This window comes from Anser brachyrhynchus (assembly GCF_964034855.1).
Source record: "Anser brachyrhynchus genome assembly, chromosome: 2".
NCBI lineage: Eukaryota > Metazoa > Chordata > Aves > Anseriformes > Anatidae > Anser > Anser brachyrhynchus.
Genome location: NC_137695.1, coordinates 151,107,688 through 151,127,214, shown reverse-complemented (window position 1 = coordinate 151,127,214; position 19,527 = coordinate 151,107,688).

Below are 19,527 nucleotides of genomic sequence, written 5' to 3'. Positions count from 1 at the left end.
GTATTTAACCTGCCTGGCTCTGAGGGGATAAGATTAGCTTAAATCACTCTGATAAAAAGAGCAAAGGACAATATTGCCACAAGAACAAATGAGGATAAGCCGTCTATGAACAACTTCAGGCTGGAGCAAAGAGGTCCCTAACTGTGCCCAGCTCTGGATGCACTTCAGCCGCAGCGGGGCAGGCGGCCCCATCAGCCTCAAGATGCAGCTTGATAAATTTATTAATGAGATTATACCCCTTGGCTGCTCGTGAGGATAAGAAAGAAGCCTTCATGGTCCCAGCAGAATTGTGCGCTCGTGTTCTTCTGCTCATCAGCTGCATCTCTTCGTTGTTTTTTTCCTATCCTCTCTCACCTACATGCCATGACTGTTACAGCCATCCACTGAGCTGGGAACTCATTCTGGGCATGGGACAGGAAACTCCAGCAAGCCAGAAGTTTAAAAGGCTGCTGAAGAGAAAAGAAGTATTATACACCTGATTTTGCAGGCACAGCAATGAGGACAGAAGCAATCTGTTTCCACAGAAAAGGGACTCACCTCTCACCACTGTGCTGTGTATGTAGGACTGACACGAATTACACACCAAGCTCAAACTGCCACCAGGGACAAAAACACACAGTGACAGAGACATTGGCATGTTACCCACTCCTCTACGCACTGCCCCCACGACAAGAACAGAAGCTTTCAGCTGAGCCTGACTTTTGTTAGCCTTTGCCATCACTTAAATGACAAGCAAAGCTCCACCACTCTCACCCGTCACCAAATGTTCTTCCTGTACATGCTACAACAAATCCCATACAATCTTCATCTATTTAAGACAGAGGTCCCTACCACCACCCAGCATGTCTCCATGTCTCACGCTGTCCAGCAGCCCCCTGCAGATGCTCCAATTTCCTATCCCCCAAATACTTCCATCTCTTTTGGGGATGTTTTTGGAGATTACCACTCAGTGTTCTTCCAAGCCATTTGTTTTCAAAGGCATGCAGATAATTTGCCTGCACCTCCGATAGGTTTCCAGCTTCCAGCTCTGTGTGTTTAGATAAAAACAACATTCAGAGTTTAGCCTTTCAGCTGCAGATTTTCAATGAACAGATCTCGATTAAGGCAGTAAATGCGGCTGCTGCCTTGCCAATGTGTGACACCATTTCCTACTGGACAACCCCGTGGCTGCTACACAACAGTATGAGCAAATTGATTCATTCCTTGTACTCCACTGCCTTCTAATGCAATGCCTGATTTGGGGACTGAGAGGGTTTTCATGGGATCAGTGGGTTTATACCAGATAGGACACCCTCACCTCTCTGCAGCCTGAACTTGCCTGTTTGCTGAGCCCATCTGAGGTGCCTGGTAAAGCTGGGACCCTGGCTTTGCCTTCAGGCTCTCAGCCAAGCAAGCAGGAAAACCTGGCTGTATACATGCATGGCTGCAGCACAGGCTTTACCCAGGCTGAAATAAATCCCACTGGCACTTTTACATGGGTAAAAGACTGAGCACAGGCAGTCCCCCAGCAACCATAACCCACAGGGGCAACTATCTGGGGACAAATCATGAGCCATCCCACCACAAACAGAAAAAAAGCTGGGTAAATCCCCTAAAATGTTCCAGCCACAGCTGTTCAGGAATAACCAGGAGTTATCTTTTGATCTTTTAATCCAAATTAAGGCAGCACCTGAATTTACTCTCAAATGTAACAAGCCTGAGCTTAGGCAGATCTTGCTGTGCACGGCCAGGTTGTCCCAGGCGCTGGCAGCCGGGTACCAGTCTCTCGGAAGAGCAAAACCCCATCCAAAAGCCTCCCCATCCTCCCCAGCAGAAATTACAGCCACCGATAGCCCCAGGTTCCCGAGGATTACTTAATGTTTGGACAAACATTTGGAAGCGAGGAGCCCTGTGAAGGCATTGAGAATTATGCAAATGCGGAGCGAACAGGAAGCGTTGGCATCTTATACGAGTTTGCCCTCATTCTATCAAAGCCTCACAGCAATAATGCACTTCCCCCCAAGTAAAGCTGCTGGAATCATTTCACCTGCTTTAATGCACTCGTATTTAAGACATTTCTACATGCCAGGAATGCATGAATTAAATCAGCATCTCCATTTCATGTAGATTTAGTGTAATGGGTGGGGGAGAGATCTTTGCAAAGATCTCATTGCACTTCTCATTTCAGACCCTTGGCCAGGCCCAACTGGATGGATATTTATTATTTACTCACTGTCCCTGCCTGCTCATATGCCAGGGGTTGCTATCATCGTATCATCACGGGTGAGATCACTTCAGAAGCAGGGTTGGCCTAAACAGGCTGTCTGAGATAGAGACTGAAGGCAGAAATCAAGCAGGTTATTACAGAGATCCTATGTCAAAGTGCTTTATTTGACTTGGAAAAGGTTGGTCTGCATTCCAGATCAGCAAAATGTCTGTATCACTACAGGTGGCTAAAAAATTAAAGAATTAAATGTCAAATTAGTGAAGATTTTCCCTACAAGGAAATGGTTTAGTATTTACAAAATATATATTCCAATTTACTTTCCAAAGACTTCCTTTCCCCCTTAAATCTCAAACACACAGGGGGAGGGGGGATCCATATCCAGGACTTGCAAATTCCCCATCCTCACAGCCACAGGCATACTAGCTCCTTTCCACAGGCAAGAAACCAAGACATCTCACATTTGCCTTGGCTTGATCTATACTTAAGATTTGCTTGCAGCCTGTAAAATTATGAAAAAGAAAATTAAAATGAATATATATAAATATCTCCAAAATACACCCACAGCCCCAGCTATGCTGACAAAATGCAACTGATTTAGAACTAGCTCTGTAGAGGCTGGGGAGGGGAGAGACGAAGGAAAGAGAGAAAGATAATTTTTTGCTGCAGAAGCTTCTTTCCTCCTGGGAACAGGTTTCGGGTGCCCCAGCAGAAGGGATATAGCAGCAGGTAAACCCCCCTGCCAGGTACCTCAGCCTGCAGAGCCACAGGTGATGTCTAGCACCCAAAGCAGCAGCAGACCAATTCCACGAGCCCACACTCACACTTCTCAGCTCCCCATATATGTTGCTTCAACAACAAATTATACCCCCCAGAAAATGCTGCTTCCTCCTTTCCTAAAGTTAGGCAGCAATCTTGATAAGGAAACTGATCTGGATGAAAAATGATGATACAAAACAAACAAAAAAATCTAAACAACCTATAAGCTTCATACTGTGTATTATAGATCTATCAGAGCATTTTTTGGTGTACAAAGGGCAGTGAAACTTGGATCTGGTACCAGCAACTCCCGCCTACCATGACTGAACTGAGATGCTGCCGGCTTTTCTCTGGGGATAACATTTATCCTATCACCAATTCCTGTATAATGAAAAACTAATTAAGAACACTCTAAGGCAAAAAGAACAGCCTCATATTCCAATGAAACATGAAATTTATATCACCCACACCTCTTTTCTCGCTGTGTGCATGTCTGTGCCCAAGTTTTCAATACTGTGCACTAACCTTCAAGCAAAGGAAATTATCTAAAATATTTTTAAATGCATGCTGGGCCTAAAACAGCAGCTCATATTGGTAATATAACATAATTAATGTCACTTACTTACTTCATCCAGGAAATTAATCTAATCAGCTAAAATAACACAAGAGCCAAAACTTGGCTCCAAAGGAAAAGCTGCCCATGTGGGGCAGACCAGCTCCGCCACCCACCATGACACAATTTAACCCCCTGTGACCACCACGCTTTCTTGGCCACATCCTTGGGGATGTCCACTGCGTCTCATGTCGTCAACAGTGTTGGTCCCTGGGTCTTGGTTCAGTGCTCTATTCCTGATCCTATTCTAATGGAAGCAAAGGGTCAGGTATATATTTTTTAATTACTTTTAATTTTCTGTACATCTTTTGGGGAGGGAGGTCTAACCAAAATGAGTTCAACAGAGTAGGACTCACTGCTCATTCTGAACCTAGAAGCACAATGAGAATTGGTTTAGAGAATAAAATCCCAAAAGTAAGCTATCCTATAAAAATATGAGTATGTAAAGATTTTTTGGGTCTTAGACGCAGGCAGCTGTAGGAACATCTCTGGGGAAGTGATAGCTAGTTTACGTCAGCGCATTTATATCGCTGAGCTGTGGGTGCAGGGTGGCCATCACTGCACCAAGCCTTTGTAAATCACTGTGAGAAGCTCCGGGAACAGGTGCTGGTTGCAAAACCAGGGTATTTTAAGGCTCCCCTCCCAGTGCCCAGCAGTGACAGGGCCACAAGGCTGCTGCCCCCTGTGCGTGGGGGTGTGGGTTTGTGGCTGGGGGCAGCCCTGCCCAGCGGGGTGGGTCACCCAGACGGAGAGCGTGGGTCCTGCTGTGCTCCGACCAGCCATGGGGACCAGGGCTGCATTTTTCAGCGATGAAACAGCAGAGAAAGGGCTCTCGCTGCGTCTCCACACATCGGTTCAGCACGCAGGAACAAAATAACAAAGCAAATCCGCTCTGTAGTATTAGGGATTATGACTCAGACTTTTATTCCTCCTCCCCATGATTCATTCGGCGCAGCCTCACAGCTCAGAGCCAGAGCACAGACTCAGAGCAGCCTCATCATTTCAGTCTCCCCTCCAAAACAGGGGGGGGCTTTCTGTCATCTCACTCATTAACTCCCCTTTGCAGTCAAGGGTTATGAATTCAGATTTTTCCCTTTCCTCTCTGCTCAGCCAAGCACTGCACGCCCGAGCCACGTGCCCTCGGATGCTCAGCGCCTGGGAACCCGTCACAGCCCCGTGACCGCCGTAAACACGCACGGCCCCACAGCCGGCCCCTCTGGCAAGCGGGGGGGCACATTAAACAGGAGACAAACAGGAGGTTATTTGAGGCCAAAGGGAAGGCTGGCTGCAAAACGCTACACAGGAGGCACGGGGGAAAACACAGTGATGGGGCGCAGCTTTAGAGAGGTGGTAGCTGTTGGGCAGTGATGAGCAATGTCCCATGAAACAGGGGGGACCTTGCCAGCTGGGGACAACCCCGGGGTGCCTCTTGTACCAAGCCCATGATGTATCCCTGCACTTTTTATGATACACCCCACCACTCCCATTTCTTTCAACAGCACATTTTTGAGGCAAAAAATGTGTTTGTTTTTTTTTTTGTTTTGTTTCCACCCCCCACAGTTCACCTGGAAGGTGAATTGTGTCCCACAGCACCCAGCATCTCCACGCAGCACCATCTTGGTAGACTATGAGCTGAAGATCAGCATCTAAGCATCTACATTTCTTCACCTGTCTGGAACTGACCCAGTGTGCCCCCAGGACACGTTCAAGTTCAGTGGAATGCAATTCAGCAGCAGGACAGTGGGGTCACACGGGATTTCTAGCTAGAGAGACTGCGCTCTGCATCCCCACTCGGTGCTTTCAGCATTGCAGGTGATGAAGGATACTTTGCCTGGGGGAATGAGACCTCCAGAAACATCCTACCTCAGCCTGCCACCCGGCTTGCATTTTTTAAGCAAAAAGGAATTACAGCTGCAGGACAGACTGCTGGGGCTATGGGGAGAAACACTGTTTTGTGTATTCCATAGCCTGGGCAGCCCCATCCCGCACCCAGCCATGCTGGTGCTGCACAAACACCGAGCACAAAGTGATCCCTGCTGGACTGAACAAAACAAAAAGCCTAGCAGCCTCTCTGCATTTGGATAATAATAGCAGCAGATGAATTCCACATTTCAAACAAGGCTAAGACATTAAACAGAGCCTCTGTAGGAAGATTAGGTAGAATATATAAAAAAAAAATCCTTATGTTCTTGGCAATGAGCTCATTGGCAGCAAAAGCCAATTGGCAGCAAACAGCCTCTTGGTGCCCTGCGAAACCAAGTGTATTAGAGTTCAACAGCTTGCCCAAAGGCTAGGGGCTGCAACACACGGAGTACAGAAATATCTGTGACACCTTCCTCAGGCTCCACTCAGAAACTCACTACGTCACCAGGTTCATACGCATCTGTGAGCTTGTTACCCCACTCTTCCCAGAAAGACGGTGTAAGGGCACTTCAGCAAGCCTGAGATGCCACGTGAAGAGCACCTCACCTTCTTCAGCACAAGAGGCTAGGCAAGCAGGGCAGGAATAAAACAAAGTGAAGCAGCAGCAAATTGTTTTCCCTGGTACAGCTGCACAGGGAGAAGCTACAAAAACATTAACCCTTTTTCAGGCTCCTACAGGTGTTTTTGAGGCTGAAAGTCAGGAACAAACATTAGTCAAGGCAGGCAGAGATAGAAGAAGAGTGAAGGGGGTGGTGAGGAATCTCTTACATCCATCCTTTTTTTTTTTTTTTTTTTTGACTTAATGGTTATTTCTGTTCTGCATACTATAGAGGAAGCACTGCAGAGAGGGACCTGGGAGTCCTGGTGGCCAGCAGGCTGACCACGAGCCAGCAATGTGCCCTTGTGGCCAAGAAGGCCAACGGTATCCTGGGGTGCATTTAGAAGAGTGTTACCAGCAGGACAAGGGAGGTGATCCTGTCTCTCTACTCAGCCCTGGTGAGGCCACACCTGGAGCACTGTGTCCAGTTCTGGGCGCCCCAGTACCAGAGGGATATAGAGCTACTGGAGCAATTTCACAGGAGGGTCACTAAGATGATTAGGGGACCTGTCATACAGGGACAGGCTAAGAGAGCTGGGCCTGTTTACCTTGCATAAGAGAAGACTGAGGGGAGACCTCATCAATGTGTATAAATATCTGAGGGGAGGGTGTCGAGAGGATGGAGCCAGTCTCTTTTCAGCTGTGCCCAGCGACAGGATGAGACACAATGGGAACAAACTGAAGCACGGGAGGTTCTGGTTGAATATGAGAGGGCACTTCTTTACTGTGAGGTGACAGAGCACTGGGACAGGTTGCCCAGGGAGGTTGTGGAGTCTCCTTCTCTGGAGATACTCAAAACCCACCTGGATGCCACCTGTGCAACATGCTCTGGGTGATCTGGCTCAGCAGGGGGGTTGGACTAGATGATCTTCCAACCTCAGCCATTCTGTGATGCCACTGACTCAAAGTGCAGTTTTCACCCTTTCAACACGGCCCTTCGACATCAATGTTCCTAGCACCCCATCACACCTGGAGGCACCTCCTCTTGTCCACCACACTGTCTTCCAGGGCCAGACTCTGCACTGCTGCTACATGAGGCGGGCATAAAATAGAGAGACCTTCTACTGAAGGCTTCAGACAGAAATCCCAAATCCAAAACACTACAAACGTCAGTGAAGCAAGTCTGCATGTTAGCGGGAGACATCATTCCTCTGTCCTTGCTATCCAACTTCAGAAAAAAAAAAAATCCCATCCATGTTCCAGTTTCAATCAAAATAATTCATGTCAACAATTAAGATTCAATTTAAACACCCTGTTTTCCTTTAAGAAACAGTTTTTAGACTGATGATTTAAGAAAACTAACATCAAAGTCTTAATTTATTAAAATCTATTAGAATCTGTTTAAAGACATAAGAAGCATGAAACTTCAACAAGCTGTTAGGTTTGCAGCTGATATTAAATTAGGAGGAGCTGTTGACTCCCTTAAGGGTAGAAAGGCTTTGCAGAGAGATCTTGACATATTAGAGGGCTAAGCAATCACCAACAATATGAGGTTTAACAGGAGCAAGTGCTGGATTCTGTACCTGGGACAGGGCAACCATGTCTGTATGTACAAACTGGGAAATGAGAGACTGAAGATCAGCCCCACAGAAAAGGATTTGGGGTTTTGGTCCATGGCAAGTTGAAGATGAGCCAGCAGTGTGCCCTGGCAGCCCAAAGGGCCAACCCTGCCCTGGGTGCCTCAGGCCCAGCACTGCCAGCCGGGCGAGGGGAAGGATTGTCCTGCTCTGCTCTGCGCTGTGCGGCCTCACCTCGAGCACTGTGTGCAGGTTGGGGTACCACAGTGTGAGAAGGGCATAAAACTGTTAGTGTCCAAAGGAGGGCAAAGATGATGAAAGGTCTAAGGGCAAGATGTATGAGGAGTGACTGGGGTCCCTTGGTTTGTCTGACCCAGAGCAGAGCAGGCCGAGGGGAGGCCTCATGGCGGCCTGCAGCTCCCTCACAGGGAGTGGAGGGGCAGGCGCTGAGCTCTGCTCTCTGGGGACAGTGACAGGACCCGAGGGGACGGCATGGAGCTGGGACAGGGGAGGGTCAGGCTGGGGGTTAGGGGAAGGTTCTGCACCCAGAGGTGGTTGGGCACTGGGACAGGCTCCCCAGAACTGAGCCTGCCAGAGTTCAAGAAGCATTTGGACAACGCTCTCAGACACATGGTCTGATTTTGGGGTGGTCATGTGTGGAGCCAGGAGTTGGACTCGATGATCCTTGTGGGTCCCTTCCAACTTAGGATATTCTATTTTGCTCTCTTCAGGGAGTTAAAAGGTGCTGTTTTTCAGTATGCATGAAACATGGGGGCTTGGGAAAACAACCCACGTTTTACCAACATATTTTGATGTCCTGACCAGCAGGTAAGCTTACACACAGATCTCATCATTAAAACACACCGTTTCTGCTGTGTGGGAAAAAAAAAAAGTGTTTTAATGACATGGATCCAAATAACTAGTGCAGAGGGACTCTCCATTTCCACAAGAAAAAGCAAAAAAAAAAAAAAAAAAAGCAAGAGCAAGGCTGTTCATTTTTCTCTTCTCACAGATGAACAGACACCTGTGTAAGGACAAGAATTGCTCACTCTGAAGAGTCAAGAGAGATAAGGTGCAGATTTTCAGAGACATTAAGGAACCTGAGGACAGCATTAGCAAGCTTTTCATGTGACATCAGACATATCCAATATCTAAATAACATTTTTCACGGACAGAATCACCGCAACATACTGAACCTGACTCATGTCTTCATGCACTCGGGGAAGCCTACTCTATCATAACCAAATTATCATTTAATATTGTCCTATTCTGCAATAAAACTCAGCTGAAATATTGCACCATATTGTGGGAAGATAAACACACATAACAGTGGGATTTTTCACACTTCCAGTATCGCTGACAGTAAAATAAAGAACATTAATCTGAATAATATTTGCTAGAAAGAGCTCTCATATGTAATTAGGTTTTCTAAACATTATTTCCTTACTTGAATTGGCATGTCTCTTACGTAAGTGTTATCTTATATAAGTTAGTGACCTGTCTAGAGAAACACCTCACCCTGTAACAGCCACAGGTTAATTACACCAACAGAGGAGGCAGCAGAAAGCATTTACAGAAGGATGAACACTTACTCCAAAAGGACAAGCAAGAGCTGGGAGAAGACAGGAAGGAAATAATGAGAGAAGGTACTTATGAGTATGAATCACGCAAATCCCTAGACAGAAATCCTTCCATTAATGATGAATATCCTAATTCCCCTAAATAATGCAAGGAAAAAATGTTTAATCATTTAAAGGTATCATCAATAATAAATACGTCAGCTCCATATGCTACCATCACTGTTCTTCCCTGCTCAGGAACTGTTTTAAGGAAAAGACTAAAACCACCTTTCAGTTTTGGAAAGATGCTTCAATATCACAGCCACAAGAACTAAGGAAGTACCTGAGACAGAGAAATGGGAGGGAGAGCATGCTCACACCCTGTGCAGAGTAAAACCTCTTTATACCATGACTGCCATTCCCATGTGATAGAGAAGCAATGGAAGCGTAGTTCTCGTCTGCTCAGGGTAAGCACGCACAAGCCCAGGTATGCACTGAGGGTTTGGCTCACGTCCAGCCAGTTCCCAGGGCTACCCCAGCAGCTTCTCCACAGCGGACCTCACTGAGAGCAAACTAAGTGGATGCTCTCAGTCCTTTGGCCACCCTGCCATGAGCAAGAAAGCAAGTGGGACGTGGGAGGACTGAGGGCAGGACCAGGACACAAGGTGACAGGTGCTCAAGCACAGGGCATGGAAAACAGCAAGAAGAGATGTGCAGGGCAGCTGCACTCCAAGTTTCCAGAGTCAGCTCAGAGAGCTGCCACATGCCAGCTGTGCCAGCAAGGGACAAGGCCAGGGGAAGGCACCCAGCTGAGGACAAGCACGGATCCTGGGACAAAAGGAAGGGACCACAGGGGAGGCAGCGTACCCACTGCCTGCAGCACCATAGGTGCAAGAGTGACTGCACAGGGCTCCAGAAGCAAGACCATACACGAGGGGTACAGAGATGCTATGTGTGCACTAAGACCTGTGTCTGCATGGGGAGAAGTAGGAAACGATGCCTTTTCAATACTGCATTTCTAAGGAAGAGCAAAATGTGCTTTAAGAGCCCTAAGCCCCGTTGCTGCAAAGCTGCCAGCAAAACATACCGTGCTCAGGGCAGAGCCCCTCCACATCCCCAGAAAATCCTGCAGGTTTCCCAGCTCACCTCAGCACGAGCTCCTCTCAGCCAGCTGCCATCTCGTCAGTGCTCCAGTCGCACCCTCCCCTTGGTGTGGGCTGTCCCGACATAATGTTCTGTCCTGATGAAATCACAATCCCAAGGGCTGCTGCTGCCATGGCAATCCCAGTGACTGAAAGCAAATGCAATAGATAAGCTGTGCAGAACTGGTGTGAAGAGTTACAGGTCTGTTTTGGGCAGTCTTACTTGCCTAAGCAGTATGGGAGAAGGGCAAGGAAATAAGAGGTCAAAACCCTGAAAAGACGCCATATTTCCAAACTGCAGGTACATTTTCCAGAAAAGCCTTTTCCCTCCAAATACAGGAAGGGTGTAGGAAGCAAGGGAATCAGGTTTCATAGAAGAAAACCAGTGCAAACTATGCCAAAGTACTTTACTGGAATCCCTAAAATAAAGGAGAGTAACCACCCTCAGGGAAGATCTAAATCCAGTCCCTTAGACCCATCTGAAGCATGCAGTGTCTCACAGCAAGGAAACCAGCCTGCTGTCTCTGCCAAATTTCTATCAGGGTTTGGGGTGGAACAAAAGGTCTGTGCCACCAAACCTTGATATGTATTGTTTCAACTTTTTCTCTTTTCCCTTGGAGTCACTCTTCCGATTCAGTATCTGTACTATTTTAAGCAACTCTGCTAAAAAACATGATTTAATGCTTGTTTGGGCTGACCATAAAAATCCTTTCCACTGGAACAAAGATTTAAACCTGTGACTCAAAAAGGCTTTACAATGGGGGGCTGATTATCAAGAGGACCAGAATATCCTCTTATTAGAAAAATGTTCACTGGTCTTTCCTGAACCTCATGCAGTGGTATTAACTCAATGGCTTGTTCAGTTGCATACAGGCAAAAAAGGCTGTTTTCAAATCAGGGAAAAATGTGTGCTGTAATAAAGCAAAAAGAGTACTTCTGATTACTGTCAGCAAAAGAGATACATAGAAAAACATGAAATCAGAGAAAACAAGGTCGGAAGGGATCAAAGGACATACTCCACCTGCTTGCCTGAAGAAAAACAAGCCTAATTAAGACTTTTCTATAATTATTATTATTTGTCTATTACAGTAGCAGGTGTCATGGGGAAAATAAGGGCCCTACTTAAACAAGTTCTATGCAAATATTTAAGGCAGTTTTGAAGAGATCTAGAGGGGATTACTAGACTTCAGATAAAATAAAGGGTACTCTTAAAGGAATAAATCAGCTTATATTTTTTTAAAAAGTCTTATTTATATTGGTGCAGTATTCATATACAAATAAGCTATTAAAAAAGGGGCAGGGTGCACAGGTTGGGCAGCAGCCCAGGCAGAGAACCACAGCCCAGGGCTGAGGAAGCCCAGCACTGCTCATAGGAAATGTTTCCCAAGCACTGAGCACGCTGATGTGGTGTGAACCCCCCAGATCCACCACTAAATCTCCCTTCAGCCTCACCAACACAGGTAGCTGTTTCTGCTCTTTCCCACTATGCCTCCGCACCATGACAATTTCACCAATTTTTCTGCTGGTTTTTGGCTGGCTCTGTTTGCCACACCGGCTCACTGCACTGCCAGAGAAGCAGCAAGGATGGCCCAAAGTACCAACTCTTTGAGATGCATCTGTCACTACCACACGGCTCAGATACCCAAAATGGTCAGCACGAAGCCACTGAAGCCACGAAGATGACGGAAGTGAGGCAGGTCTTAGAAAGGGCCCCACAGCTCCAATGCCAAAGGTTGAGATAGATAAACCAGGGCAGCAGCACACAGCCTGAGAAACCCTGCCCTCTTTATCAAGCCTTGCTGACAAAACATCAAAGGAAAGTATGCATAAAATCCATGGTTTGCTGTTATGCAGAAGGGGAGATTAGATTTTAAGGCAGCAAGTAATCAGCAACGAGCCCAGGAACTCACTTTATAAATGTCAGAGCAGCATCGTGTAATAGAGACTTCTGTCACAATCACACCGACCTGGATCTGAGCTAGCACCCATAGAGGAAAAGTTCTGGAAGACTTCCTATCCCATTTCTTAAGTGTTAGAGTCAAAGTTTGGTCTCCTGGCAGGCAGAGAAAACATATATGCAGCATATGCAGCAACTGAATCCAAATTTAAAATAAAAAAAAATAAAAATAAAAATTACCATGGGGATCAGAACACAGTATGTAAAACTTTTATTTACAAGTTTTCTGGCTGCTCATTTATCAGCAGAATTCACTGGAAAACTCAAAGGCAATCAGGCAGTCATCCTTTCACAAGCTTGCTTTGCTCAGTGTGGCTCCTGCACAAAACTGTATGCTGAAAACATCAACAGGGTGACATGAGCCGATTGCCTCTCGAAGCAGCTGCAACATATGTTCCTCTTGCTATGTCAAAAAACATCTCTCAATTTCTACAGTATGCAATAATTATTTTGCTAATCACAGGGTGCTCTGCGCTTCTCAACCTGAATTATTATTATTACAGTTGGCTCAGCTGCAAACGCGTCTGCTTTCCAAACACACTGCACTCGGCTGAAAAAGAGGGGTGGGGGGCTCTAATCCTTCACTGGCTGCAGCATAAACCAGTGAATGGCATTCCAGCATGTAATTTCTTTTAACAGGAAAAATAACGTCTTTCAGGAGGTTTTCCATTTTAAGTCAGAACAGAATTACCACAAAAACAAGGAAAAAAAATACTGGGCAAGGCAACATAACACTTACTATGTCCTTCTTTCAATTCACCAGCTCAGAGCCATACTTATCTCTCAACTTCAGCCTAGAAACATATTTCATTTAGAAAAACTTTGTAGCTGCTTGAAAGAGACACTGAAGCAGCAAAGGCCACACACTTAGATACTGGGAAAAAAAAAAAAAGAGAGGAAAAAAAAAAAGATTTACCTGTTTAGATGCTGTAAGCTAGCTGAAATCTGCCACCTACAACTCATAAACAATCTCTCCAGTGGGCAGGCATGACTTGGGCACATGCCAGCCTGAGCTTGAAATGCTGTGGTAGAAAACAATCTGATGTGGCCAATTTCTAGCCATCTATTTCACTTTCACCCACTTTCTTCTAAAACATCTGGCTTTGACCAGGGCCAGCAACAGGATGCTGTATAAGAAAAACATGAGTATCTGCCCCAGTACTGCAGGTCTGTTGCACTCGAGCCCAAAATGTAGGAGTAGCAGGAGTGCAAGCATCACCATCAACGCTAACCTGGAACAACCCCGGATGGTGACAGCTCTGCATTCAGTAGATCTGGCTTTTAAAAACAATTCCTCTTGCCAGGCTACCTCAGACATGACTCGCTCCTTACCCGTTTCAAGGCAAGGTCTCTGCACCTCCCATGTCAAACAGCCCCATGCTGAAGGCTGCAGCTGGTAAAGTTCACGTGCTATTGCACGGGCATGTGGAACAGACAGCACCACCAAACTCTTCGTTAGATAAACAGTCTGCTGCCACTCTGAACTAAACCAGAGATAAAAAATCTCATTCGGGCACGCAAGGGAAACAGGATCAGGGCCCAGGGTCTTGAAAATAGAAATCCACCCTAACAATTGGCACTAGCTGGTCCTTGTGGGCAAGAGTCACCAGAAAGATCAAGTTATGGACGTGTCCTGAAATAGCCCCTCGCCCAACGGGGACAGAGGAGGGTGCACAGGACACATCACCGCTTGGAGAGGAGTCTGCACTGCAGAGACATTCAGAAAAAAAAAAATGAAGAGTCATCCTGAATGAAACACAACACTCAGTGTTTACATCTCGTTTAAGAAGTCTCACATATTATCAGCAACATGAACTGTTGGGTCTGGAGCTTGGCTTCTGGGCATTCACCCTGCTGATACCCCTTAAAATTTCTGTGATCGCGTTACATCTTCCTGAGAGGCGACTGCCACCCAAACGAAAGCCCCCTCCGCAGACACACTTGCATAAACCACGCTTGTTAGAGAGATCACCCGACCTGACCTCCGAGGAGCGCGGGCTGAGCACGTTCAGGAATTGCCACCCGTTGGAGAAATGCTCGGGCACAATTGCCAACGCCACAAACAGCGGCCTGGAAAGCGCTGGCTTCCCAGCACGGGAAATGCAGTGCTGAGTCCTGGGATTTTTTGGAAAAAAACAGCTGTGCAAGCAAAGCCATCCAACCGACTCGCTCGCTGCCCTGGGCCCACGGGGCTAACGCAGCCAAGAATAAAACGCCTGCCACAAAGTGATATTGAGCATGTTCTTCAAATTGCCAACATCAAAGCATTTCCTTATTTCAGATCCCTCTGCTTCTATAATCAGAAGCAGTCAAAACACTCGGCTTTATAGCCGACAAGTCAAACTAAAAGACGCTGAGCTTTACAGCTCTTGCTGCTTTCATGGAAATTGCAAGTGTTGTACAGGACGGTGCCTTGGCTCTGTTTAAAATTCCCTCTGCTCCCCATGCTGTGGGGCCGGCAATGCCACGTGCCATCCCCATGCAGCATTTTCTTACAGGGACAGGGTCTGATCAGACAGATCGAGCTGTGACCATCACACACCAACCAGCCTGCTCAGCTGCTGGCACCCCCAGGAGCCCTCTGTTCCCGCACCGCACCACACCAGCCCAAACAGGGGCCAAATCCCTCAGGAGGAGGGGAAACGGGTTCAAAACCAGGGTGGAAAGCCCCAGGCTTGCAGCAAGCCGGAATGCCATTAAAATTAGCAGCAGACAGATAAGGGAGCTAATTGCTGGAATGCAGGCCCAGAGCTCCGAGCACAGCCTGCAATCACCAGCGATATAGGGAAGCAGCACTATGGCCATTAACCACACTTATGCCCTGCTTCAATTCTTTCCATGGGGTCTGAGGTGCGTTATACTTGCCTACAAGCTGCAACCTGAAGTCAGTAAGAGAAGAAAAAACAGACAGGTTAACACTCATCTACAGAGAAGAGAAACGGGAGCAGCTCCAGCTCCCCTATTCCTTTTTTCTCTCCTCAGGCGGCAGCTGGCTCTCAGGGGCATGCAGGGATGCTACCAGGATGCTTGGCCGATCTGTCTCTGAGAATGTACCAGCCGCACAGAAGAGAAATTATAAAGAGGAATTATAAAACACCTTGGAGCAGAAGGAGGCAGAAACATGCAGAGCAAAAGGTAAGCAATGAATGGCCAGAATAGGAAAGAAAGAGGAAAGAAGGTAAGAAAAAAGGGAAATACTCATATGAAATACACCACAGGCATAAAATTCTAACATGAAGTGGAACAGAAAAAGAGAAGTGGATGGAAACTAAGAGGAGGAAGCAACTAGAAAGTTAAAGCAACAATGATTTCACAAGCGTTTGTCTATATAAACATACCTAAAACATATTTAGATATAGATATATACATACACACCCAAGCAGAGTTCTGCTGTGCTTTACCTGTGTTGCCCTGAATTGATGTGAACGCTTCACCACAGGCCTCTGACAGACAGGTCAGCACAGTTTCCACAGAGAGGTTTTTTCTTACAGCAAAAACAACACAGAAGCCATGTAAGAAAGATCACAGTAGGGCAGCATGTTTACAGCTTCCACATCATGCATGCACAGAGAGCCATGGAGGACTATCAGCGCTAATATTGGCATTACATACAGCACCACCGAGAGCTTGAGATACCAAATGTGTCTTTCTGTGCTCGACATTATATAAAAACAGAATAGAAAGGCCAGTCTCTGTCCCAGAGACCCAATGACCAAGGCAAAAAAGTAGACAGAAAGTAAAAGCAAATAAGGCAGACTGAGCAGAGTGGAATAAAGAGACATGCGAAAGGAGATAGCATAGCATCCCCTCAGCATACATGGCAATCCTGGATGGGCACATCCAAAAGTCTTGCTTTAAAAAGGCATCTGGGTAGGGGTGAACCACAACAGAGCACGAGCAAAGACCCACCCTTTCCCTCTTCTCCAAATTCCCACTTAAACCACTAATGGAAATGGTGCAAAGATCCCCCATTACTTAACCTTAACTACTAAGTACTAACCCATATCAGAATCACCACATCTATCAAACCACCCAGAGAACAACCTCAGCTAATGTGGCCACAATGTCCACCATGTTCCCGACTTCACAATTCCTTTTCTGCATGCTGGTTTGTTTAAACATCACATTTTAGGACATTCAAAACAGATGGGGACCAAGAGTCATATGTGAATTAACTTCTGTGAGTCCATCCACAGGGTGATAAATGAGGTAAAGTAATTAAATATAGTAATTTAACATTTAACACATCAGGTAGATAAAATGATTTGTTTTGACCATATTAACATGATAGGGTGTTACACCTCAATCTTGTCTGTGCAGAAAATTCCTGGTAATTAACGCTAGTTTGGAGAGGATGAAGAACGGAAAGGCAGGACAGAGTTAAGGATGTCTGGGCACTTACCTCAATCTTATTACTTCCTCTTTTATATATATATATATTCTGAAAAGGCACAAATCACTGCAGGTAATGGAAATTCCAGTCAAATATGTTTTCCTCAATGCTCAGGTTAAAGACTGAAGTCCTCACAAGATTATCTTTCAGCTAATGTACTAAGTAATGAACTCACATCTGATACATGTTATTTCTCCTCTTTCTTCCAACCCAGCAGTGGAGGGCCTGGTTTTGCTTGGGTGTTCCCTACTACCTTTAAACATTATATGAAACATGGCTGTGTATTTAGAAAAAGGACTGTCAGGGACAACATACCTTGCACTTGGAGCAGAATATGATGAGTTTTGTGGTGGTCCTTATCACCCTGGGTTGTCCAGTCCCTCCATGTGAAACTTGGGCCCTCAGAGAGCAGAGCTCCATTTCCTTGCAGAAAACTCCTGTAGTCTCTTGCACAAAGATTTAAGCAGTTTTTCTGCTACCTGAGGTTACCTAGGGAGCACCTTGAAAAGAGAACAGAAGACCTCGACTTTATCTGTATTTCCAACAGAAGCCTACATAGAAAGGCATCGCAAGCTGCCCACGCTGCAGAGATGGGCTGCAGCTTTCTGGTCTGGATGGAGTTTCCTTTGCTTGCAGGCTCCCTACTCAGGTCTATCATTGCTGCTGTCAAGACAAGACGCAATGAAGGTCAGCATAACCAAGACCAGTACTTTGCCTGGGAAGATGGTATTTAACATCTCAATCAGACAGAGATGTTGGAAACACAGGCACTGTTAGAGAAGAGTTTATCATCAGAAGGAGTTCAAGGGCACTCCTAATCTACCAACTTAAGTGACCAGCTGTGGATGTGCAATGGAGCCATCGGGGAAGCAGCAGAATCTTCAGCTCCTTCCTCATGCCTGTCAGCTCTTCTGCAGTGCTGGAGCTCAGCCTCAGAAAGCTGCTCTTCACCCTGAGCCAACAGTGTCCAACAGCTTGTCTCTCTGGCAGCAGCTAGGTGCAAAAGGCTAAACAGAGCTAAGGTTTATCGTCACCCTTGAGTGTCCCAAGCATGGAAACTGGCGGGAGAAGGCAGAACCATTGTTTCTCCCTGGGTACCAGCCACCCCAAAGGACGGGAACATGATTACAAGCTTCTTCTTTTGGACCCACTGTGGCCTGCCGTGGTGGAGGGAGGTTGGGAACCTCCCTGGGTAGACCTCCTCTGCCTGCCAAGCCTCCGGTGAAACCACAGCTGCATGAGCTCAACCTTAACGTTTGCCAGTTTTTAATAGGCATTGAAATGCTTTCATATCTTCCGAAGAAATATTGATGTTACAAGCAGTATTTCATGTGTCTACAGGCTTTGCCATGCCTCAAGGAGACCTAAAATAGATTTAGCCCACACTTCAAGACTTTCAAGAGAGCATGGCATAACAGAGAGGGTCCAGGCCTGCGAGCCAGATCCCACACACCAACCCTGTCCCTGTTGGTATCTTAGGCTGTTTCTGCTGCCACAGTGGGGACAACAGCATTTTAAATGCTCAGCATCCCTATATTCTAAGCAGGACAAGATACAGGTGTTCATTATTGTGGATATTAGCACTCCTAACACTATTATATTACCAAGACCAATTATAAGCTCTCCCAGTCATGGTGGATCAGCATAAGTGACAGAAGGTTGTTTAATCCCTCTGCCTTACTGTCCCCTTCTATACCACCTTGCTCCATGAGGTGCTGTTAGCAGTTACTTAAGGAAGAAATTTCTGACAATGAAGGTGATGAAATGCTGGAACAGGTTGTCCACAGAAGCTGAGGATGGGGCTTTGAGCAACCTACCTAGTGAAAGATGTCCCTGCCCATCTCAGGGGGGTTGTATGATCTTTAAAGGCCCCTCCCATCGCAAACCACGCTATGCTTTTATGAATAAAAAGAATTTAAATCCTATTCATTGTAATTTATCTCACAAAAGTATCCAAGAAAAATACTCACTAGAAGTTACTGAGAACATCCTGCAAAATAAGGTTTTTGCTAAAAACCTCTTAGGTCATCAAACTTTAAAAGGAACACAGGGACACAGGGCACCAAGAGTAGTGCACAGCGTACAACACAAAGCAATATGTTGTGCCTTATGCTAAGGTACAGCATCTTGGGCTCCAAATAGTCTGCAACCTGTCTGAAAGATGGTTGTACTCACATTACCCTTAGTAACCTGTAAATTGTACTTAATGCACTTAACTTTAAAGTTAAAATTATAAAATTATTGCAAACCTCCCTTCCCTTCCACTTCTCCTCCTGCTCCTACCTCCATAGGAAGAATGGGAGTAGACTGTGATATGGGTGATGAAAAGCTGGTACTCACATTTTCCTTCCACACTAAGCTAGGAGCTAAGGGAGATTTTATTTCCAGTCCTTCAACACTTGCATGACCTCACAGAGCTAATTGGTGAAAAGTTTTCAAGTTTTTTCCTTCCCAGTAGTGTCGGTTGCAGTCACCAGACCTCCCCCTCAAAGACAGCCTATCAAAGTCACGGCTGCCATCTCTAACGATGCCAAGCTTGGTACAGGACAAGCTTGTACAGGACCCCGACTATCTCAGCGAAGCTCTGAGGGTCAAGGTGACATCAGGGCCCTGCAGTCCTCCACTGTGAACAAACGTACAAACGCAGTATCTGCCCTGATGCATTCAAAGACAAAGAGCGGAAGAGGAAGGAGAAGAAATGGCTGCTGAGGGCAGAGCCCTCACACCCTGCCCACAGCTGAGCACGGGGAACCCCACCATCTATCCAAGCTGCCTGTGACAACCAGCTCTGGTGGGTCTTAACGCTAACTAATGAAGATATGGAAAACATTTCAAAACTAACTTCTCACTCCTTCAGCTTCCT